Below are 24323 nucleotides of genomic sequence, written 5' to 3' on the forward strand. Positions count from 1 at the left end.
CGCCCCCCCTTCCCCCTCTTCCCCCCCCCATCTCGCCTCTACCTCCCCAAGCTTCAGGTAGGTGATGCTCAACCAGGCTGTAGTGAGGCTGAGACTGAGTCATTGCATATGCAGCAGTTTGACTAACTTTAAGCAAACAATGGAAAGCCATACAAAGTTTTCAGTGTTGGAAGAAATTACATTCAGATCTTTCCCCTGGAAATTTAAATGTTGCAGCTGACTCCACACCACTTTTCATATTTCGAGTTGAGTTCTCTGTCCTTGAAGGCAGTTGCAAGGGTGAAAGGGGAGCCTTGTGGGCCTCAGAGTATCCTGGGCAGCAGGATGGGTGTTCCAGCACTTGGTGAAACAGAAATGCAGCTTTGCTGCCAGAGTGCTCCATGAGTTTCCAAGATCATTAAAAATGAATAAATCTTGGGTGTTGGTGTCATTTGAGGATGTGGCTATGAACTTAATCTGGGAGGAGTGGCAGGACCCGGATGATGCTCAGAGGAATGTGATGTTGGAGACCTACAGCAGCCTGGTGTCTTTGGGACACTGCATTACCAAAACTGAGGTGATCTTCAGCTTGGAGCAAGAAGCAGAGCTATGAACAATAGAAGAGCCCCCAAACCAGAGCCTACAAGTTAGCATGCATACTCGGCCTCCTGTTATTCTGTGTGTAACCATGTAACTGAGCTCTGTTTAGGGTAGAATGAATGTGAGTAATGAGCATTATATCCAGGTGTGGCAACAAAACAAAGTTCATGCAGTTTTTCCTGCTATCTCACACCCTCTGGGATTGAAGTACAGATGACCTCCAGGATGGACATGGGAGCCATGGGTGGGAGAAGGCCACCAAGATTTAAGACAGGAGGAACTGACTGGAGTAAGTAGCGATCTTTCCATCTTTATTTCAAAACCTTCCATTTGTATTCTACCTGAGCAAGAAAATAAATACTCTGTTAAGCCATTGTTTAAAAAATGAAGGCATAAAACTGATTGATCATGGAGAATGTCCTAGGTCCATTCCTGCTGCTATAACATAATAACCACAGACCAGATAATAAGTAATAGAAATTTATTTCTCACAGTTCTCGAGGCTGGAATTCCAAGATCAAGGTACTGGCAGGTTGAGTGTGTGGTGAGGGCCTGCTCTCTGCCTTGTTGTTGCATCCTCTTGAGGGGACAAACACTGTGCCCTCACATGGTGGGAAGGGCAAAAATGGCTTAGCTAGTTCCCCCAACTCTTTTATAAAGTTACTAATCCCCATTCATGAGCACTTGCCCTCATGACTTGATCACCTTCTAAAATCTCATCATACTATCACATTGGGGTTTAAGTTTCAACATGAATTTTGGAGGGAACACAAACATTCTGACCATAGCAGTGAAGAACAAAGGAGAATACAAATGAGTGAGAATAGGAAGGGACTGGGATGGGGTGATACTAGCTTTGATGGGCACTGTATGGGCATTTGATGAGCACTGTAAGAAAAAAGGGAGATGGTTTTGCTTGAGTGAAGTCACAAGTGAGTGAGAAGTGTTTGCTTTGCATATTCTGCCAAAATGAATAAATGGTGATGAAGATTGTGGGAAAAGAATGGTCTGAACATAATGAAGATAGTCACCATGTATTCGACCTCCTGCTGTGTCTCAGGTTCTTATTTATGCATTATTCTTTGATCTTACCACAATTCCCGGAGGTTAGTTAGCCCTGAGACTCCTCTAGGTTAAGTAATATTCTTTAGGGCACATAGTCAGCATTTGACTGGAATGTGAGTGGAAGTCTGCAGAATGTCAAATTACATTATTTAGGGAGTATGGTAAGAAAAATAAAACAGGTCTTGGATTTCCTGCATGGCTAATAGTAGTGGGTAGTGAGTTTAAATTTTCAGTGGAAGGAATAAAAAGTTTAGCAGATGCTTGGAAGAGCAGCAACAATCTCTTAACACAGTGACTGGGCGCTGGCTTGGTGTCCACAGGTAAATAAGAAAAACATCTTTTAAGGAATAAGGATTTGGGTGAAGTAACATTCTATTCTAACCGCCGGAAGAGTAATTTCAACTACCTTAGAACCAAGTTTAGGAAGAAAATCTGTACTTATTTCTTACTTAAGAGCAAAAGGGCATTGTGAGAGAGAGAGAAATGATTCTAGTTACTGTATAATAGCACCTGCAAGCCTTTACCCTGCAGTCATCTTTGTGAGATGCTGGTCTGCCTGTGAAAAGAGTATAAATTAGAAATTCGAGTTCAGCTATATAAGATAACCATTTCCAAAGTGTCACACAGGTAAACAAAATGAGTCTTCCCTCTTCACATTTTTGGTATTAGAGGTTAGGAGAGAGATCTGATTGCACATTTAAGATAGGAGAGAATGCTTTTTGACTGATTGAGGGCACGTCCTTTAATTTCTAAGTGGTTTAAAGAATTTATGGCTCATTGTTTGTTCATTCCATAGTTGTAATGATATGGATGTTATTTTTTCTCAGACAGGAATGTGGCTTTTGGCAGTGACTCTGCATCGCAATCACTTGAAAATAATCAAGTACTTTTGAACCAAATTGTGTGGCCTCTGCGTATATGTTGAGTGTTCATGAAAGGAATATGCACATGATGATTAAAAATCACTTGAAATAAGAATTAGTACCTTTCAAATTGGCAAAATCTCAAATACCCAGCATTAGAAGAATGTAAGATATAAGTGTGTAAGTATTTCCATACATTTATTCAGGTGATGGTGTTCTCTGCGGCAAGTATAGTTTAAAAAGTGTTTTCAGTGATATGGGGAAATGCTAATGGAATAATGTAAAATGAAAAAGGCAGGTGTAAAATTTATATACAGCAAGATCTCAACTATGCATAAACGTATAGAAAAAATGATTTGGAAATATGTGAAAATGTTGATGGTATTAATTTGATGAAATTATAGATGATAGGTTTTCTTTCTGTCTCCATGTTTTTTCTGAATTTTCGCAGTAAGTGTATTTTTATAAAAAGAAATTTAAAAATTTTCTTCTACAACTGGTTTTGAAAAGATATTTGTCAGGATGTGATAGGGATGATAAAATTATATATGTTGTCTGGTACGTGAAGAAATAAATGGAAGTTAGATTTGTTGCCAAAAGCAATGCCTTTGTTAGGTGTAGAAATTAAGTAGCATCACCGGTAGCTTACAGTGATTCTTTAGTTTTTCTCTGGGAATCATGCTCACAATATAGTAACTTTTCATATGTAAAATATGGGTGATACCCAGCAACATTACAGTTAGGATTAAGGATCCACTAAGCTTATTCAGCTGCTTCAGCCCCACTTTTTTCCCATAAATTTTCATCTAGGGCCGGCCCAGTGGCGCACTGGAGAGTGCACCGCTTGGGAGTGCAGCGGCGCTCCCGCTGAGGGTTCGGATCCCATGCGGAGACCGGTTCCCGCTCACTGGCTGAGTGCAGTGCGGGCGCGACACCGAGGGTTGTGATCCCGTTGCCGGTCCCCGGTACGGGCGCAACACCGAGGGTTGCGATCCCGTTACCGGTCAGTAAAAAAGACAAAAAGGAAAAAATATTTTTTTCATCTAGTTGCTCTATAAAGATAAAAATAAAAATCTGTAGAAAATCTGTTACTGCATTTAATTCATGAGCTGTTTTGATTAGTTTTGCCAGCTAAATGAGCAAACATTGGTATGAGTTTAGCTTATTTTAGTGACTTCATTTACTGCTTTTTACATTTAGTTTATTTTTTTGTGGTAACTGCTATAGATTTTCTTTTTTTTGCCTCAGAATTTTGAGACAAGATTGTGAAATATGCTATGGCCACACGTTCAGAGTTGATTAGCAATGCAATTAGAGTAAGCTGGCTGTTTGGTTTGATTTCTGCTTTAATAGTAGAAACAGAAGGATTAATTCACAGGGAAAATGCTTATTTTCTTCAGTGTGTAGTGGTACATGTACAGTTGAAGCATGTTCTTTATAAATTGCAAACGTTGTAGAATGGAAATCCTTTGACTTATGCATGAATGTATCACATCCTCTCTCCTTCACTAACAAAATAGCCTTATTAAGAATTATAATTGCATTAGTGGTTGCCAGGGATGGGGTTGGGGGGTGATGGAGAGAATGGGGAGTGATTGCTAATGGGTAACAGGTTTCTTTTCTTTTCTTTTCTTTCTTTTTTTTTTTGGTGGTTGGCTGGTACAGGGATTGAACCCTGGACCTTGTACAGGTTTCTTTTTGAGGTGATGAAGATATCCTGGAATTAGATAGTGGATGACTGCACACCTTGTGTATATACTATAAATAACTGGATTGTACACTTTAAATGGATGAATTTTATGATATGCAAATGGTATCTTGGTTTTTATAATAGAAGCTAGAAAAGGAGAAGGGATTCCATATGTGAAAGAATCCTGCACGGGTACAAATGTGTAGAAAAATGATCTGGAAAGAAATAATGTGAAAATGTTAATGGTATTAATTAATGGACTGTGGAGAAAGCACGGTCCAGGTCCCACCAACCCCTTCAATAAAACAACTGTATGATTAAATGATCAGTCTCACATCTAAAATGTTACTAAGTGACAATCTAAGGACATGGATAATACTGTATTTTCAAAGGACTGTTTCAAAATGTATATTATGGGATGTGTTAATGAAGAATGAATTCTGTCTTCAACTTTAAAATGAAACAAATGTGTATGACGTGTCAAAAAATAATTGAAGGAAGAGGGGAAATACATGGATTTTGGACTCTCAGAGTGATGTTTTTTTTGTTTGTGGTTTAAGAAGCAATTGCTTACCTTTTTGAAGTTGTTACAACAAGCAAACGGAAAGGACATTCTTGGGGGGGAGGGGAGAGATGGAGGAGGGAGGGAGGTGTCAGTGATGGGCCATAATAGTCATATACATTGTATATTGACAAAATAAAAATTTAATGAAAATTAAAAAAAAAATAAAAAAAAATAAGCAATTGCTTTATTATGGTTTTGAAACATAAAGAATAAATAAAAAGAAGAGCTCTAACATTTTTTGGTATGTGCCCCATTTTGTGATGATTGCTTTTAGTATTTTACACATTTAATTACCACAAGAACCATATTTTCAACTTCATTTACAATTTGGGGAAACTAAAAATAAACATTTCCTCTCCTCCCCAACTTTCCAAAGAATTATAAATACCTTTATAAGAAGCTCCTGAAGAACAGTAAGGAAAATGACTTGCCAGTCATATATTACCACCCAGAGATGCCCACACTTTGGGGAACGCCCTGCAGGCACTTTTCTGTGCATATATCACATTAGAAGTACATTGTACATGCTGTTGTACAGCCTGTTGTTTGTTGTTTTGTTTGCTCAATGTAAAAAGTTAGCAGGATATATTTTCTTCTTAAAATATGGCTGTTTTAATGGCCTCCTGGTATTCCTTTTTATGTGTATGATCTACCTAATTTAATTTATCTCCTATTGATATAGATTTAGGTTGTTTGCAAATTTTTGCCATTTAAACTACATGGTGATGATTATCCTATGCATAAAGGTCGTATCTTTTTTCAAACCTTTTTCGTGTTTTGTTTTGTTTTTTCCAAACACACATAAGACTGAAGAGAATAAAACAATGTATCCCACATATTCATCATCCAGCTTCAACAACTATAGCATTGTACTCTTCTTATTTCATCTGTTTTCTCTCCCCTATCCCCTCCCCTCCCCTGAGTTTTTGTTGTTGTTGTTGTTTCTTTTCTTTTTTTTTTTTTTTTTGGTGGCTGGTCTGGATCCAAACCCATGACCTTGGTGGCATAACACCTTGCTCTAACCAGCTGAGCTGACCAGCCAGTCCTCCCTGAATATTTTAAAGCACATTCCAAATGTCCTGTACTTTTACTCGTAAATATTTCAATATGTATCTGTAATATTAAGGACTTAAAAAATAACCACAGTACCATTATCACACCTAACAAAATTACCACCTTATTCCTTTTTTTTTTTTTTTTTTTTTAAAGATGACCGGTAAGGGGATCCTAACCCTTGACTTGTTGTTGTCAGCACCAGGCTCAGCCAGTGAGCCAACCGGCCATCCCTATATAGGATCCGAACCCGAGGCCTTGGTGTTATCAGCACCACACTCTCCCAAGTGAGCCACGGGCCGGCCCACCACCTTATTCCTTAATATCACCTATCAACTAGTCTATGTTCCATTATCTTCAGTTGCCTCAAAAATAGGACAGTTTTCTAATTCTGTCATTTTCTTTAATACTATTTATTAGTTGTGATTCTTCTATAAGGAACTTTGCCTCATCAGCTAGTTGGTTACTCTGAAATACATTCTCTATAGGAAAGACAGTTTGACTCTCCTCTCTATAGGAAAGACAGTTGACCTTAGTCTTTCCTTAGATTTTCAGAACATGAGTTGGGGCCGCCCCGCAGCGCACTCGGGAGAGTGCAGCGCTGGGAGTGCAGCGACGCTCCCGCCGCGGGTTCGGATCCTATATAGGAATGGCCAGTGCGTGTGGGCAACACCACAACAAGGGTTGCGATCCCCTTACTGGACCCGAAAAAGACAAAAAAAATAAGAACATGAGTTGGTGGCTAGGTGCCTACTAGCTTCCAGAGAGGGTTTTTAGTACTAATATAACTCATGAATTTAAACATGTTTCGTGTGTTCATCACATTTCATTTGAGATCTTCTTGATATCTCATATTTGGCCAGTAGGAGCCTTTTTAAGTCATGTCAAAGGGCACAGAGCCAGTTTGAAAGGGCCATTTCCCAGTAAAAGGAATTGGGGTGCTTTGGGGAAATGGCAGTTTCCAGATATAAGCAGGAAGTGTGCCAGATAAGCGTGGGATATCTTTTCAGACTTGAAAGCAGGGAAGCTCTTTTATCTGGTTTCACATTATATTGAAGCTACCTGTTTGTGTAAGTCCTCCCCACTAGATTATGAGCTTCTGGAAGGCCGGGACTGTGTTTTGTTTTTGAAGTCCCATAACTCAGATCTCTCACTGCATCCCATCCCCCCCCCCAAACATAAAACAGATGAATTAAATGGCCCCGACTGAGATGTGTTCTCAGGAACTTCAGAAAAGGCCCCATTTTCTCTATCTTAACAATTGTAATCATTTCCCCAGTGATTTTGTAAGAGTTGTTAATGACTTTCTGAGAGTTATCTTTTGCCTTTCTTTCCTGTAAGTACAAATGAGAGTAATGATAGGAATTTGACCATGCCTAGACTGTAGATTTTACAGCTAAGGTGAAATAATACATTGGTTCATGCAATTTGGTTAAGAAAAGTGATATAGTATTTGACTCACACTGTTGTACTGTTCTTTTCTGTAACCTCTCTTTTTCTCTTGCATGGAGTAGTCAAAGTTTTATTTGTGTTTTAGAGCTAATTATCTGTATTTTATAGATCTATTTTTTTCTTACAGAGCTGAATTTCTGATTACTTTTATTTTATTTTTTTAAAAAATTTTATTTATTTATTTTTTTGTGAACAGCCGCACCATGCTCAGCCAGTGAGCACACTGGGACCATCCCTATATAGGATGCGAACCCGCGGCAGGAGTGCTGCTGTGCTCCCAGCGCCGCACTGCGCCACGGGCCCGGCCCCTCTGATTACTTTTATTATGCTCCACAAGCTTTGATCTCTCATTTTAAATTTTATTTATTTATTTTTTTGTGAACAGCCGCACCGTGCTCAGCCAGTGAGCACACTGGGACCATCCCTATATAGGATGCGAACCCGCGGCAGGAGTGCTGCTGTGCTCCCAGCGCCGCACTCTCCCAAGTGCGCCACGGGCCCGGCCCCTCTGATTACTTTTATTATGCTCCACAAGCTTTGATCTCTCATTGAATCTTTTTCTTGACCTTCAGGCTAGAACAGATCTCCCTTTTGTATGCTTTCAAAGCTTTCCCCTTATAGCATTTACCATGGCTTACATTATGTTGTGATTATTTTACTTACTATCTGTCTCAACCCATATCTACCTTTTTTTTAAAAAAAAGTAATTTTACCTGTAACATGTTGCTTAGTGCCTTGGCACATAGCTGTGCTCAGTAAAATTTGTCTAATAAATGAAAATAATAACTAATAAACTTTGCTACTCATGGTATTCCATGGGATTTTTTGATGGTCAAATGAGAATAATTTAATTGAAGGCCAGATTATATCATATCTTGCCATTACAGAGACCTGTGTGTTAGGGCTTCAAGGGTTTGCTTTGGCCTCTCCCATGTTCTTAGCAGCATCAGTCATTTTTCAGTAGTGGGTAAGAATCTGCACCCTTTGGTGTTGGGCTGGGTTTTAACGTCTCCTCTGTAGCTCATAACATGAAGCCTGTCAGTAGGTCATGCATGAGCCTTGGTTTATTTATGTGGATGCTGCTGAGATGATATTTCTTGAATAATATCAGCTTGGGTGCATTTCACCTTCCTCCTCCTTTCCTCCTTCCTCCCCTTCTCTCTCCTCTCCTAGTAGGAAATTAGACTTTTCCTTTTGACATTATTTTCCCCCTTTTAAAAAATTTTTGATTTTTAATTCCCTTTTGGCATTTTTATATTGAGTTATGAACACTTGCTTTAACTCAGCTCTACTCTGGTGCATAGACTTGGGCACATCGCTCTACCTCTCTGAGCCTTTGCATCCTGGTTTTTAAAATGGAAAGCGATAGTATAACTGCCCTATCTACTTTGAGGATGTGTAAAGCTGAAAGGCATTGTTATTCACAAGTTTTCTCTTTGTGGTCTCTGAGATTCAGAATCTGACACATTTCTATGCTTTTACTTATAAGCAATTAGCCAAAGCTTGTCCTTTTTTTAAAACAATTTTTTATTTTTTTAAATTAATTTTTAATTGATGAATAAAAAGTTGTATATATTGTGTACAACATGATGTTTTGAAATATGTATACATTGTGGAATGTCTAAATTGAGCTAATTGACATATATATTGCCTCACATATTTCTCATTTTCTGTGGTGAGAACACTTAAAATCTCTGATTTTTTAGGTGTGGTACATTGTTATTAATTCTAGTCACCATGTTGTACAATAGAGCTCTTGAACTTATTTCTCCTATCTAACTGAAATTTTGTGTCCTTTGACCAACATCTGCCCATCTGCCCATGGTAACCACCATTCTACGCCTCTGCAAACCTTCCCTTTATGTGGGTCTGTTGTGTGGCCAAAGTAAATAGGGTTTCACAGGACAGAGCTGCCCATTGACTTTTTTTTGCTTTTAAGGACCCCCCCTTTTTTTTTAGATAATTATAGATTTGCATGTGGTTGTAAAAAATGGTTCATAGAGGTCCTTTGTACAAATGCCCAGTTTTCCCAAAATGGTAGCATTTTGCCAAACTATGGCATATCATAACCAGGATATTGATATTTTAGGATAAACCAACAATCTTACTTAGATTTATCCAATTTTGTTTGTGCTTATTTATGTGTGTTCATTGGCTTTTGAACTGAAAAGTTCCCTAATTCAACATTTCAGATTTAACTTTAGTGAGTGTGGTAATATAGACCACAGTACTTTTGGACCAAATAGTGCAATAACATTATCTAACAGATGTTTTAAAGAATAGAGAACTAATTTATTAGCGTATACATTCCTGGAACATCAGGGACACCTTTAAAATGACTTCAAATACACTTGTAAACTGTATGATAATCATATCCCATTGTCACATTGTTTATGTGTTCCTTTGTGTATGTGGGTCCTTTGCTTGGAAAACTGTTTTCATGATCATTGCAGAGTGATTTTAGTACAGCTCTGGGTAAGTCGGACCTGAACTATTTTAATACCCTTGGTTTTCCCTTTTCCTTTTCTAATTGGCTAGAAGAAGATGGTGGATGAACTTTAGAGGAAGTGATGATGCTTCCTTCCTCCTTTGCTCTTGTTTGGCTTGAGGCATGACCAGCCACCATCAGTGGAAATTTGGGGTTAATTTTTAGCTCCTTATGTCTCAAATGTCCCTCTTCCCAACATACCCAATTCAATTATCAATAAGTTTTAGTAGTTTTTTTTCTGAAATAATTCTTTTTGTATTTTCCCTTATATTTAAGAATATGTATACTCAAAAATAGTAGAAAAGCATAAAGAAAATGTCACCTATTATTTTATCTGAAGTATCCATCTTTCAAATCCCTACCTTTTTATTCTAGCGTGTCTCTAATGTAGGAATCAGATACTGTTTTTGTCTTCCCCAGCCTGTTGAAGTAGCATTCCAACTAGTCTCCCTCTCTACGTCAAGTGAGCTTTTTAAAACATAGTTCTGTTAAGTCCATCCCTGCTCACAAGCCTTGAGTTCTCTGGTGCCTACAGAAGAAAGCTCAAACACCTGAGTATGATATTCAAAGCCCTCGAATATTTTTGTCTCAAACATGGTGTTCTTTGCTTTTCTTCCACCACATTCCCTCCATATAGTGTAGCCACACTGAATTGATAATCCCCTCAATTCTCTTCCCTCTGTATGGATTGCCTCTTCTTGGCTTTGTCAAGCTCCTCATGGTTGAGGCCTCGGCATTATGAAATGCTATGGCTCCTGTAAAGCCTGCGCTAACTTTTCCCAGTTGGAATGACTTGCTCAGTAGTTGGTTCTCCTGTACCACTCAGCCCACACTTTTCTTTGCGAGACCAGACCATGTTTTGCTTTAGATTATGGCCATTTGTGTACTTGTTTCAATTATATTATCAATGTTCTTGCAGGCAAGGGCCATATTTTATTCATCTTTTTTTTTTTTTTTTTTTTTTTTTTTTTTTTTTTTTGGCCCTATTCCCATTCCCTGCTGTCTCTTCCTGTGCTCCAGCTACCCTGACTTTTCTGTCTTTACAATATGCTTTATAGACCTTTCTAATGGCTGGTTGGCTTCCCCCCAGATCTCTGTGTCGTGAGCTACATTTTATCATTTGAGGCTCAGCTTAAACTCACCTTTCAGAAGCCTTCCCTGTCCTCCACAGCTAAAATGGTCTCTTATACCCAGCCAGTTACGCCCCGCTCAGCCAGCGAGCGGGAGCCAGTCTGCATGTGGGATCCGAACCCTCTGACGGGAGCGCCGCCGTGCTTCCCAAGCGGCACACTATCCAGTGCGCCACCGGGCCGGCCCTCATCTTTGTGTCTCTGAACAGTAGGACCCAGCATATAGTAACTGCTTATTCAATTTAATTAAATTCAGCTGTGTAAGAAGTGTTTCCTGCTTGCTTGTTTGAGATGATCTTTTCTTTTTCTTTGTATTTTTTTGTTTAATCTGTCTTGTCATTTAAAAAAAAAAAATCCGCATTATAATTTCCTGCCTTATAGTTGTATCCTAATTAAGTTTAGTTTTATGAAAGGGACTAGCTGTGGGATGAACTTGTAGAAATAGTCCCTGTAAGGCAGGAGGATTCTAAAGAGCATTCAAATCCCATGAGCGACTTTCATTTGTCATGAGGTTGAAGTGGGGAGGGATAGGGCAGTGGGAGGGGACCCCTGGGAACCAGCCAGGAGTATTCCTTGTTTCCTTCCTATCCAATAAATATGGAAAATGAGTTTTAGTTGGATGAATGCCTTGGCATCAATCCTAACCTTTGTTAGTAATTGAAGAACTTGATTTTAAATTGTGATCTGTTCCTAGAAAATTTCAAACAGAAAAATCATGATATTCTATCATATAAGGTTCTGGTGAAGGAAATCTAGAGGTATAAAGTATAGTTTTAACATTGTAAAAGAAATATTGATACAGTCCCCCCACCCCCAACCCCAACCCTCTGAAGCGGGAAGGCGGGCTTCTTGAGACTATGCTGAAAACTGTGCTTTGTGATAGAGGATGCATGGCAGGCTTGCAGCCCCGTGGATCATTAAGAGTTCATTAGATTCGGTCTGCAGCTGTTACAAAATGAACAATCAGGCATGTGGGACTCAACCATGTTGCTCACATGCTTAGCATGAATGACTTCAGTCAGAGATCTATTTTTCACTTTGAGAGAGAAAACCTTTCTTAGCCGAGAAGGATTGCCTATCTAGTTCAAATTTGGGACATACTCCTTCCTCCCACCATAGTGGCAGCCTTCAAGAGTAAGAAGGAGAGACCATCTTACTTTGTTAACAAGATGTACCAACTGTCCATTTCCTCTCTCAGATGGGGAGGGGGGAGTAAAGGAGAGAGGGAGAGAGGAGACTAAATGCTTAGAGACTTCTTGGAAAGAAGGGCTTGCATTATTACTGATATTTAGACACTTTGGTGCCTTTTTTTTTTCTTTTTTACTTTTGCCCTTAAAACTGACACTAAAACAGCAACTATGAGATATTTATGTTTATCTGTATTTTACAGATGATGAAAGTGAGGCACATAAAGGAAATAAATTTGCCCCAAGTTATGCAGCTAGTAAGTAGCAGAGTCTAGGTCCAGAGTCTGCACTCTTAACCACTTTGTAATATTGTCATGTCAACACAGTTTAAAAACAAGATTAGCCATGGTGACCCTCGTGTTATATAGCATTCAGAATAATCTTTTAAAATCATAAATTGGATTCTGTCATTTCTCAGCCTGTCTCCTGTGTCTTCCCATTATACTTAGAATAAAATTAAAACTTTACCTTATAGGGTAAGTGACCTCGTGCCTGTGCTGGCCCTATTCCCATTCCCTGCTGTCTCTTCCTGTGCTCCAGCTACCCTGACTTTTCTGTCTTTACAATATGCTTTATAGACCTTTCTAATGGCTGGTTGGCTTCCCCCCAGATCTCTGTGTCGTGAGCTACATTTTATCATTTGAGGCTCAGCTTAAACTCACCTTTCAGAAGCCTTCCCTGTCCTCCACAGCTAAAATGGTCTCTTATACCCAGCCAGTTACTTTATCCCTATTTGAAATTCTACTCCCCACCCCACCAACTTTAACTTAAGTTTCCTGATGGCAGAGATCTTGCCTGTCTTGTTTAACTGCAGAATCTCTATTGCCTAAAACAGTGCTCGGGATGTGGTAGCTGCTCAGTAATTGTGAGGGGTTAAACATTTACGTCTCTTGGCTTAGGAAGGCCCTTAGCTTTCCTAAGTCAACCTTTCAACCCTCTGGCATAAAGGATATATGACACCAGCTGAGGACAGCTGGAAGCTACCTTATCAACTCTATTCTTTCAGCCTTTGCCACTGTCCAAACTAAAACTTGTGGAGAAAGTTTATTTCCTCTAATGTCTCAACAGCAAGTGAAGGTAGGAGAGGACAACTGAGGACCTGGATATTACAGAAGGCCATCTCTGATTTGTTGGTGTGCGTTGTGGAATCCTGGAAAGCACCTCCTGGACTTCAGCTCAGCACAGTGGTTATATTTGTAATGGTGACCCTGAGACATCAAGAAAAGCTAAATTCTAGAATATTCTCTATAGTAGACATGTCTAGTACATTTTAGGAGATTTCCGTTAACTAAAATGGAAACTTCAGACATTTAGATTCAGTCCCCAGTACCTGGAAAAACCTGTCTCCGGGTAGACTCATATCTTCATTCACCTGTGAGCCTATTACTTGCTTAGTGCTGCAGAGTGTTCACTAAATTTGTGTTATGGTTATTAAACACTTGTTTCTTTCATTTGTTCTTTTGCCTGCCTAGAATACATGTTCCTTACCTGAAATCAAAGGAACTTTGAGTTTTCTAGGGGTCATTTGTTATCTGATTGGACTGTCCTAGTGTGAGGGTCAAGAAGCTCTGAAGGCTAGCTACCATCCTTTCTGTTGCATTGGTCACCCTCAGGGTTACAGCGGGGAGGGAAGCTGGGCCCTGCTGACCCTGCTCAGCAGAAATGTAGTGTCTCTGAACTGTGAACTGATTTTGGCTGGGTTTTGTGAGCCACCCCTCTCTTACCAATTCACTTGGCAGTAAACCTGAGAGCATGGTACACATCAATCTGAAGTCCTCTGGACCAGCGGGTGAATCCTTCTGTTCTGTACTGGGCCCTTTCCCCTCTTGACTTGCAGCAAGAATTTTAATGATAAGAAATGATTAGGGGCAGTTTAATGCATATTAGAAATTGAATACTCTAATGATACCCTGAAAGTCTATAAGGCCTTAATCTTTCTCTCTGTTTTTGTTTCATGAGTGTAAAAGCATGCAAGTCTTAGTAGTGCACCAGTCCACCAAAACTTTACCAGCCTACCAACCCCATCTGGGAAGACAAAAGTAGTCATGTAGAGAGTTCTTAGCCAAGGTAAATCATTGAACTCTGGTACTACATCTCTGGTATTGTGTAGGGCTCCAAAGGTATTGTAGTCCAGATTTCTCTTTGTATTCTTTGGCTTAATCATAGGATGATGAGAGGATAATTAGGATAGAGATTGATTTGCCCATTTCACAATTTTTTTTTTTTTGGAGGAGATAAGATGTGCCCAGGTAATTTAGGAGAGAAAAATTATATTCCCTGCTTTCAAATTAGCGATTATAGCAGAGAAGATGTGGTTTGCATAGGAGGACCTTGTGTTTTATGTTACAGCTAACCAGTTAAGAGAGATGCAAACAGGGTGCCGAGTCCAGGCTTCCCTTCTATGGGAGGTGACTAGCAAAAGCTTCTGGAAGTGGTGGCTCTGGAGCTGGATCTTAAAGGATAGGTAGGACTTGGGCAGGTAGAATTGAACATTCCAGGTAGAAACAGTGCCTGAGCAAAGCTGTGGCAGCTGGAGTGGGCTGGGGAAGTTTCACTTTGGGCCTTGGTTCATGGGGAGAGAAGTCACAGGGCACTGTCCTCTCCTGTTCACATAAAGCTCCAAGAGGGCAGGCTTTGCTTTGTTCAGTCTATGAGCTGAGCACTTAGGACAGTGCCTGGCCCACAGCAGTGCTCGAATATTTGTTCAAGGAATGGAACAATCTGGGTATAATGAAAATAGATAGTGTTTATCAAACAATTCTGTGTACCAGGCCTGTGCTGAGCTCTTTTAGACAAATTATTTCACTTCATCCTTAAAACCATCTTGTTAGTTGCTTCTGCAGTTCCCCTTTAATAGCTGGAGACAAGTGCTAGAACTGGCATTTGAAACTGGGCTATCTGGGTTCAGAACCCAAACTCTTCACCTGAACTGAGCTTCCTAGAAAGATAGATTGGTGTGGGGCCTTGGAGGACATCAATGTGTCAGGGCAGTTAAACTGTTTTTTTAAGCAGGCTGTGAGTGTTCATTGAAAGTTTTTGAGCAGGCTCCTAGGGTGTTCTGTGTTACACTTTGGAAATTTAAAATATTATGGTGGATCTCCCAGCCGTCTTAGGGACAAAAGTGGGCTTTTGTGAAAATAGTTTGGTGAAATGAGAGGTAATGAGATTGGGGGTGGATTATTGAAATGTTGGGGGAAGGTCAGACAATAGTTTGAGCATTTGGCATTGGAATATAGTTATTATTTATTACCAAAATTACTAGCGGCATCTGAAAGTAATTTAAGACTTGAGCGTGTATTTTGCACAGAGTAAATCCTCAATAAAATGAGTTGATTTTATTTTCTTCGCAGTACCTACTGTTTTTGAACTTTGATCCTCCCTGACCTAAGGAAGTCCTGTCTGCAGACACCTGAGGCATTATGCTTATAAATGATACTTCTTTAGCTCTCCGTCATAGTTCCACTTGAAAACAGAGACTTTCAAGAGAGGCCCAGCTCATTTCCATTAAATGTTTTATAAACTAGTACTTTTAACACAAAGTACAGTGCAGTACAGAACTTATTAGAGTACGATATGGTTGTGATGTTTATAAAATAATTCCAGGATCTGTAGAAATGGAAATTCAAATTATACACGTAGCGTGTAGTCTGATAATGGGATGCAGGAAATGCAGGCATTTTGAGGTCTGGCCAGCAGTCCCACAGGTTTCCTCCCATTTCTCTTCTTGCACCCTCACCTTTACTCTGTCTTCAGAGGCACCTGAATAATGTATGGGCTGGTCTCATTGGAATTATTTGGTAGCCTGGATTAAACCAGTGAAATGTAAGAAGGGTGCTGGAGGTCCATTGATAGGACTCACAGCTGTCAATCTCACAGGCGTGATGGCTCAGAGCCCTGTGCTAGCTCCCACTGCATGCCTGTTTCTGGCCTTCCCTGAAACACCCCTGCAGGACTCTCACTTGTGCCTTTTGGGTGTTTTCTTCTCAGAAGAGAGACAGATCCCAGGGTTCTTGTCTACTGATGACTTAAAACAAACCGACCCTAACAGATAAAGGACTTAGAACGAGTTTTAGAATCTTCCTACTCTTTTTGTATATTCTGACTCTTATACAGCATGTAGATCGGTGCCGGTCATGCCTGGTGATCTTGGTTGTGAGTTACCAAGCCAGATGATGGCCAGAGTTGGAGCTGCCATGAAAAGAAAGAAAAAAGGCTCTGGGCTCATGGCATGGGGTGTCAGCTGTCACCACAGCTCTCAGGGCTCTGACAGCCTTTCTCTGCCAAGGAGGGGTGAAGGGAAGGTCACAGCGAGTTTAGGGGGAAAGTGCCTTCAGGGCAGAGCTTGGGTTGGCTGCGAGTGTGGAGGAAGTTCATTTCAAAGCTCATTTAGAAAATTTTTTTTTCTTTTTTAATTTAAAAAAGTACATCTTCTTTTACAGGAGTACAGCTGCTGCACAGAGCTGTGACAGTGCCTCCTGGTGTTGTGCAACAAGGCAGCCCTGGTAGAAATAAGACACAAATTGTCTTTAGCACATTTAGAATTTCTGAAGAAAGTAATCACATCAGTTGTTCAGCCAACATTTACTATAACGTTTACTTGGTCTTGGGAATACAGAGCAGAGTAAGACATGGTTCCTGCCTTGAGGGATTCATGCCTAGGGAGACCACATGTCCACTTTGCCTGGGACAGTCCTGTGTATGCTCCTTGTCCTGAAATAATAGGAGTGCCCTTTGAATCTCAAAGTTCTACAGTATGGTTGATAAATTATTTGGTTACCTTCCTCATAGTCTACTGGTGGGAGGCAGATGTGTGAACTCACCTCAGAATTCTTACAGAACTGAGCTGAGTGTGCAGAGGTGGCCTGGCCTGGCCTGTTCACAGGCCCCTCCTGCTCTGCCTTCCCCACCTCCTTACACAGCTTCTCTGTTCTTGCCTTGGCAGTCCTCTGTCCCCCTGAATTCTCCAACTTATCCCAATGTCCCAATTCCTTCTTGCCCTGTAGCTGCCTATAGAAGCCCAGAACTTATTTAGGACCCAGGTGGATGCCCACCATGCCCCCTTGGAGCATATTCCATGTGGCTTTCTCTCCCTTTTCTTCTTCCCAAACTGTGTTTGGGGAAAATTTTCATTTACCAATGGCTACTTGTGTTCTCCCTACTCCCCCATTCCCCAGGTTGTTTTGGAGTATAATCTGTATCTCTGTCATTTTCATAGGTTATCAGGAGCAAAGGTTGATCAAAATATGTGCTTGTTGGGCCGGCCCGGTGGCGCACTGGAGAGCGCGCCGCTTGGGAGCGCGGGGGCGCTCACTCCGAGGGTTCGGATCCCATGTGGAGACCGGTTCCCGCTCACTGGCTGAGCGCGGTGCGTGCGCAGCACTGAGGGTTGCGATCCTGTTGCCGGTCCCTGGTACGGGCACGACACCAAGGGTTGCGATCCCATTACCGGTCAGTAAAAAAAGACAAAAAAAGGAAAAAAATCGAGGGTTGCGATCCTGTTGCCGGTCCCTGGTACGGGCACGACACTAAGGGTTGCGATCCCATTACCGGTCAGTAAAAAAAGACAAAAAAAGGAAAAAAAAATATGTGCTTGTTGCCTGTCTTCAACTGGAGTGCCTTCGGACTCTGATTCCTAATTCTCTCCTTCCTGGGAGGAAAATATAGTGCCATAGAAAGAGCTGGGCTTTGGAGCCCTTCAGACTTGGATGTGTACAGGTGATAAGTCTGTTGATAAAAAAGGGTAAATCCAACACAGGATGGTATCCAAGACCATTTCTGCCTGAAATCTTTGATAATCTTCTTCAGTGGTTCTAAGTTAGGGTGAAGCCCTTAATTAGAGAAATCAAACCATTTTAGAGTCATGACATCAAATCGTCCACTGCTGGGCCAGAGAGATTAAGTGACATGGTCTCAGACAATAGACTGTGGTTCCTGAAATGGAGCATTTATAAAGGAATGGATAAGTGTTAGGTTTCCTCTTTCTTTTGTGTTTCATTATTGCCTTTGGATGGACACTGAATTCTGCATTTGAAATAATTTCATCATGAATTTTCATTTTTATCCCTTGTTCATTCTTTTCTGTTTATTTCTCCCAAATGTGGTTTTTAAAATTTGAAATCAGGATTAGATAGGAGTAGGAGGCAGTACAAAAGAAGCTGGCTTCCTAGGGCTGAGAACTCAATCCCAGTTCCCAGGACCTTTTTGTTTTCCAAGAGGTTGGAAGTTAGAAGAAATGAGAGCAGCAAATGCACTTTGGTTTATCCTGCCTTTAAGCTTTCTGTGCTAGAACAAGTTGGCTTTTTTTTCATTACAGAATTCATAAAGCGTGTAGGCATGTGTAATTTTTTATTTTTTGGCAAGGCTACTGTTTATTGTGTGTTTGAAAGCATGAATGAACTGGAATGAAAGATGAGGGGCTCAACTCTGAAGTGAGATTTCTGCTGATTCTTTCTGCCTGCCTCCCTTTTAAACTCTTACTAGTTTTCTTTGACAAAATTTTATTACCCACCTCCTTTTTCAGTGTGATGTAGACTCTTTCAACAAGTCATCAGACAGGCGTTTCTTGACTGCCTGCTTAGCAGTATACAAACTGCTCTATGAAAAAAGTGGAGAAAAATTAAATGCCAGCTTATGTAGTCCTGGAGTGTTGTGGTTAGAGGTCAGAGAAGGAAGAGATAGTGGAGACTATATGGGTGGGAGATGCCTCCATTCGGTTGGGCCTTGAAGGGAGGGAGGGCACCCATTAGTAGTGGAAAGCCAGATGGGGAAGGGGCCCGCCTCCCTGAACAAGGAGGCTCAGCCAGTATCTCTGTCACGTCTTTTTAGCTTGGCCTGTGTGGGGGCCATCATACTCTAAGCTATGCTCATATGTTACAACATTTCAAAGTTAAAAGAGGCAAGAAAAGTAATCTGGGACTACTTCATTTTACAGATAAAGGAACTGAGACCTAGAAAGAACAGGTGACTTCCATTCCAGATTCTGAAAGAACAAAAAAAAAAGTCAGGAGAGGATTCCCTGTACCTGACTACATTACTGAAAGAGAAAACCTAAAAACAAAAACCTGAATAACAAAACCCCTGAGGACAAAAGCTCAGCTAAAGTAAAATTTGTTCATTGTGTTTCTGTGCTTACATTTGATCCCCTAGTAAATAATTGAACAGTTTGGGAAAGCTCCAAAGTGGAGAATTTTCCAAATTATATTTATCTGAAAATGTTTGGAAGAGCAGTTCAATATTCTACTCAGTTGATTTTTTTATGGAGGGAGTCAAAGAACTCATCAGCATTGGAGCAACCGGTTGTGTTATAGCCAGACATGGCTTTGGAGTTACTTGTTCTTGTCGGATAAGTAGATAAATCAGTGAAAGGTAGAACACAGGAGAAGGGATGAGAGATGTAGTAGGGAGGAGAAGCATATTTAAAGAATGCCTCATACTGGGCCGTGTGCTCAGCACTTTCCCTAAGTCAGCTCTCCCAGTCTTAGGAAGAACTCAGATACTCAGATCGTTCAGCAAATGTTATCTCAGCATGGGATAGCAGGTGGTGACAGTCAGGCCCTGAAGGTAGACTGCCTGCCCAGGTCCTGCACTGTGTCCAGCCCTGCCTTTGCTCTAAGGAGACAAAGAGAGAAGTCAGTGGGCCCTGGCTCTGGGGAGGCTTGCTGTCTAGGACTGAGGCTGTCAAACTCTTTCACTAGGGCTGATAGCAAGAAGTCCATTTTATGTTGCAACCTGTAGGAATACTTTGGTGTCAGAGTCAAAGGTAAAATGTTTCATCCTGAGATAAACCATAGAAGACAAAAACACTTGTCTAACCCTAACATAATGAAGCCTTGAGACCCTTCTTTGTAAGTTGCTGATTCCCTAAAGAAAACAGCTTTACCTGTGGTTTTTGCACTTCTGATGCCTGCAGATATGTTGCTTTGCCTCTCACGGATTTGTCACCCCTTTTCCCCTGGGTAACAGAGCCGCCAAAGATTACTCAAAGCCCATCTCTTTTGAGTGGTGAGAAGCTTCAAAAAGGGGTTAATTTCCCCAAACCCTCAAGAACAAGGCATTCCTTCCATTTGGGAAATTAACCACGAAATGGGGTTCTCTTCCTGCATTTATTCTCCAGACCAGCAAGTTACAGGAAGAGACATAAGTAGAGTTTTGCTAAGTACAGTTTAACAAGTTTAACAATAGAAGCTAGTAACATTCAGTAAGTCAAGCAAGGTGATCTTCTATAATGCAATTTGCAACAAAGGCTTGATTTTAGCAAACACTCTCTTCTTACAGCAATTTCCCAGTATCTTCACATATCAATCAGTAACCTGTCTTTGAGCCAGCAACCTTGCTGTGTTACAATTCTTTATCTTACAACAGAGACTATAGCCTGGGGAAAATTTCCTGTCCTTTGCAAGGTCAATGTTTGAAACCTCAAGGCTTTGGAAAACCAGGCCCCATGAAGTACATTTGCTTTATGAATACTCCACACAGATATATCAGGACCCTTATAGATATGCCAGTCAGAGGAAGAAACTGATGATTTTCCACAAGGTAGAATAGTGAGCATATTAATTATAACTTTGGTTCCTCCCCCATCTCATCATTCTGTTTTTTCTCTGAGTTTTCCTTTGACAGTGGTTGTAGGAGATCAGTGCTTTGCAAGCTACTCTTCTTAGTTACTGCAGTATGTAGGGGAGGGGAAAGGAGAACCATAGGATAGTTTGCACAGTCAGTGATTCTTTTCCCAGAACAGTAGTCTCAAGTTTTAATCCTGATTCCTAGGTAATTGGTCAAAAATATAGGGCACCTTTATTATTTTTAACTTCATATTATGAAAAACACAAAATACACACAAAAGCAGAGATATAACATGCACCCACTGTCTGGCTTCAGAGGTCAATACCTTGCTATTCTTAAAATGCCTGGTACTGAAGTGATACCCCATATTCCTAGTGGCGGAAATAACCTTGGAGCGGAGGGATGTTCTTGGATGTGCATTCCTTCTCCACTTTGCAAACAAAACCTGGAAAGAAGACAGTCTTCCATTCCTTCCTGGCAGGTAGCCTCTCAGGGGATTTATAATTATTTGTTCAAAATTTAAAATATTAAATTTTTAAAATTGTGACTTTCTTAAATTACATATTTATATGTGCTTATTGTGAAAATTTCATAATACAGACATTTATGAAGCATAAGGCAAAAAGCCTGGTCTCCTGAGTACAAACAAATACACCACACAAAAACAGTGCATATAATTTTTTTTTTTGAAATACGGTCATATTATATTCTACAACTTGCTGGGTTTTTTTTTTTTTTTTTAACTCTGTAACACGGACATCTTTCCATGGTAAAAACATGTAGATATAAATTGTTCTTTCCATTTAGCTACATTGTATTTTGTAGTATTGAAGTATATACTATAATATTTTAATTATCCTTTTTTAATAAACTTTTTACTTTGAAGTAATTTAAGAGTTCCCAGATACATTTCACTCAGCTTCCCTTAATGCTAGCATCTTACATTATGCTGCATTTGTCAAAACTAAGAAATACAAAGGACTTGGCACAGCTTTTTAATCAAAGTACAGGCTTCATTTGGATTTCATCAGTGTTTCCACTAATGTCCTTTTTCTTTTCTTGGATCTGATCCAGGATACCACATTTCATTTAGCCATTATAATACCAATGGTGATGATGATGATGATGAAGAACTGCCTTATTAAGATAAAATTCACACATTATATCTTCACCCTCTTATAGTATACAATTCCGTTTTGTATGTGTGTATGTATATTCACAGAGTTGTACAACTGTTACCACTATCTAATTTGAACGTTTTTATCACCTCACAAAGGAATTTCATACTCATTAGCAGTCACTCTCCATAACCCCCACCTGAAATCCCTGGCAACTGCTGATCAACTTTCTGAGTCTAGATTTTTTTTGTCTCTATTCCAGACATTTCATAAAATAAAATAATACGTGGCCTTTTGTGTCTGACTTCTTTCACTTATAGCATAATGTTTTCAAGGTTTATCCATGTTGTTGCATGACTTCAGTACTTAATTTTTTTATTGCCAAGTAATCCTCCATTTTATGGGTATGCCACATTTTTTTTTATCTTTTCATCAGTTGTTGGGATGTTTGGGTTGTTTCCACTTTTTGATTATTATGAATAATACTGTTATGAACATTTGTGTTTTGGTGTGGACGTAGGATTTCTTTCTTTTTTTTTTTTTTTTGGATGTAGGTTTTCAATTCTTTTGGTATATAACTAGAGTAGAATGTCTGGGACATATGGTAACTCTGTATTTAACAATCTGAGGAACTGCTAGACTGTTTTCCAAAGTGGTCAAATCATTTTACAATCCCACCAACAATGTATGAGAATTCTGGTTTCTCCACATGCTTACCAAAAGTTGTCATTGTCTGTGTTTTTTATTTTAGGCATCTTGGGTTTCTGAAGATTGAACAGTCTGTTGGATTTGTTTTGGGCCTTGTGGTTTGCACATCTCATGAAGTGTGGTCTACACCTTGTCTACCTCCATTACAATGACCCTGGCTCTAAAAGCTTCCTCCATGAGTTCATATAAAAGATAGCTTTTGGGTACTCTCTGCAGTAAACATAGGTGTGCTGATGTGTGCAGTTTTGTGAATTGATTTTTTTTTTTCCTTTTTGTCTTTTTTCGTGACCGGCAACAGATCGCAACCCTCAGTGTCACGCCCGTACCGGGCCGGGACTGGCAACGGGATCGCAACCCTCGGCGTTGCGCCCGCACCTCGCTCAGCCAGTGAGCGGCTGGTCTGTATGTGGGATCCGAACCCTCGGCGGGAGCACCGCCGTGCTCCCAAGCGGCGCACTGCTACAGTGCGCCACCGGGCCAGCCCCGTGAATTGATTTTTTAATAAAGTATTTTTAAGATTCCCAGGCCAGGTTGAAAGTTTCAATTTTTCAAGGTCATTCTTATGAAACATTATGAGCAGAGCTGGGTGAGAATCTGACTAGCTCTAAAATTTTAGTAATTCGGAGTCTGAAGGACTTAGGAATGTATCACCTGAACTGTCACATTTCCCCTGATTAGCAGTGAGATGCTTCCCATTGGGAACACTGGAAATGTTTTCCAATTTCCAGTCTGGGTGAGGTAAAACTATTCAGTTGATGCTGCTTTCACCTTTAAGATTAGTGGGTTCTATGGTGGGGGCAGGGCAGTCCGCTGGGCTGCAACAGGACCATTACAGCTCCTGTTAATATTTATTTTTAATTTTACTATTTGAAGTTATTCTGTTTTGAATATATTTTATAGCTGTAATTTGCATAACAATAGACTGTATGATTTATACATACATGTACATTTTAGGTATTCTAATAGGGAAGTGTAATCCAAAAAAATTTAGAGGCTTTAAACTATAAACTGAGTGAAGACAGGCACAAATAGTACTTATCATCTGAATTGATAACCAGGCGGGAGTAAGTTCCATCACATGCTCTTGAGAAAGGCTGTGCAGTACAGACCTGGGACAGGGTCCAACAGTGAGGTTAACAGCATTTTCAGTGAGCACCACTGCAGAACAGGTGAATGGAGAATAAAATTCAGGCCACAGAGCTTGCAGAGCTTAGTTTTAGTTTTGTAGATGGGGGCGGAGATACTGGAAGTGACATGCCTAAAGTCTTTTGGTGGCAGAACTAGAATGCAGGTCTTGTAACCTAGAGCAAGATTTCTTACATGGTACCACTACTTTCATAGTGCTTTTAGATGTATTGGTCCTGCTTGTTTATATTTTGGTATCATTTTTTAGCATAAAGAAGTATGGAAGGAGGGATGTATGTCAGAAATTACTCATTTATGTTCAACTTAATTTTGAATCCAAGGGAAAGACACTTTTCTTTTTTCTTTTTTTTTTTTTTTTGTCTTTTATCTTTTTCCGTGTCCAGCAACGGATCGCAACCCTCAGTGTTGCGACCGGGGACCGGCAACGGGATTGCAACCCTCGGTGCTGCTCCCGCGCCTCGCTCAGCCAGTGAGCGGGAACCGGTCTGTATGTGGGATCCGAACCCTCGGGCGGGAGCGCTGCCGCGCTTCCCAAGCGGCGCACTATCCAGTGTGCCACCGGGCCGGCCCCGGGAAAGACACTTTTCTAAATGAGCAGTAAGGTATATCAATGGGATTCATTCATTTATTTAACAAATAAGGTTCTGGACAATAGCAATGAATAATCAGATAAAAATTTCTGTCTTCATGGAACTATGTTCTACATGGGGTAAAGAA

The 24323-nt window shown here is 40.3% G+C and overlaps 1 protein-coding gene and 1 pseudogene across 1 annotated transcript in view; both read left to right on the plus strand.

Annotated features, from left to right (window-relative positions):
• The window catches only part of LOC103602501, a 10380-nt pseudogene extending 9788 nt beyond the window's left edge, over nucleotides 1–592 (plus strand).
• Nucleotides 1–24323, plus strand: part of LOC103602500 (CLIP-associating protein 1-like) — a gene marked incomplete at its 3' end in the record, with an annotated part of 123122 nt that overhangs the window by 47751 nt on the left and 51048 nt on the right. The window lies entirely within an intron of this gene.

Source organism: Galeopterus variegatus, unplaced genomic scaffold, assembly GCF_000696425.1.
Source record: "Galeopterus variegatus unplaced genomic scaffold, G_variegatus-3.0.2 Scaffold4173, whole genome shotgun sequence".
NCBI classification, from domain to species: domain Eukaryota; kingdom Metazoa; phylum Chordata; class Mammalia; order Dermoptera; family Cynocephalidae; genus Galeopterus; species Galeopterus variegatus.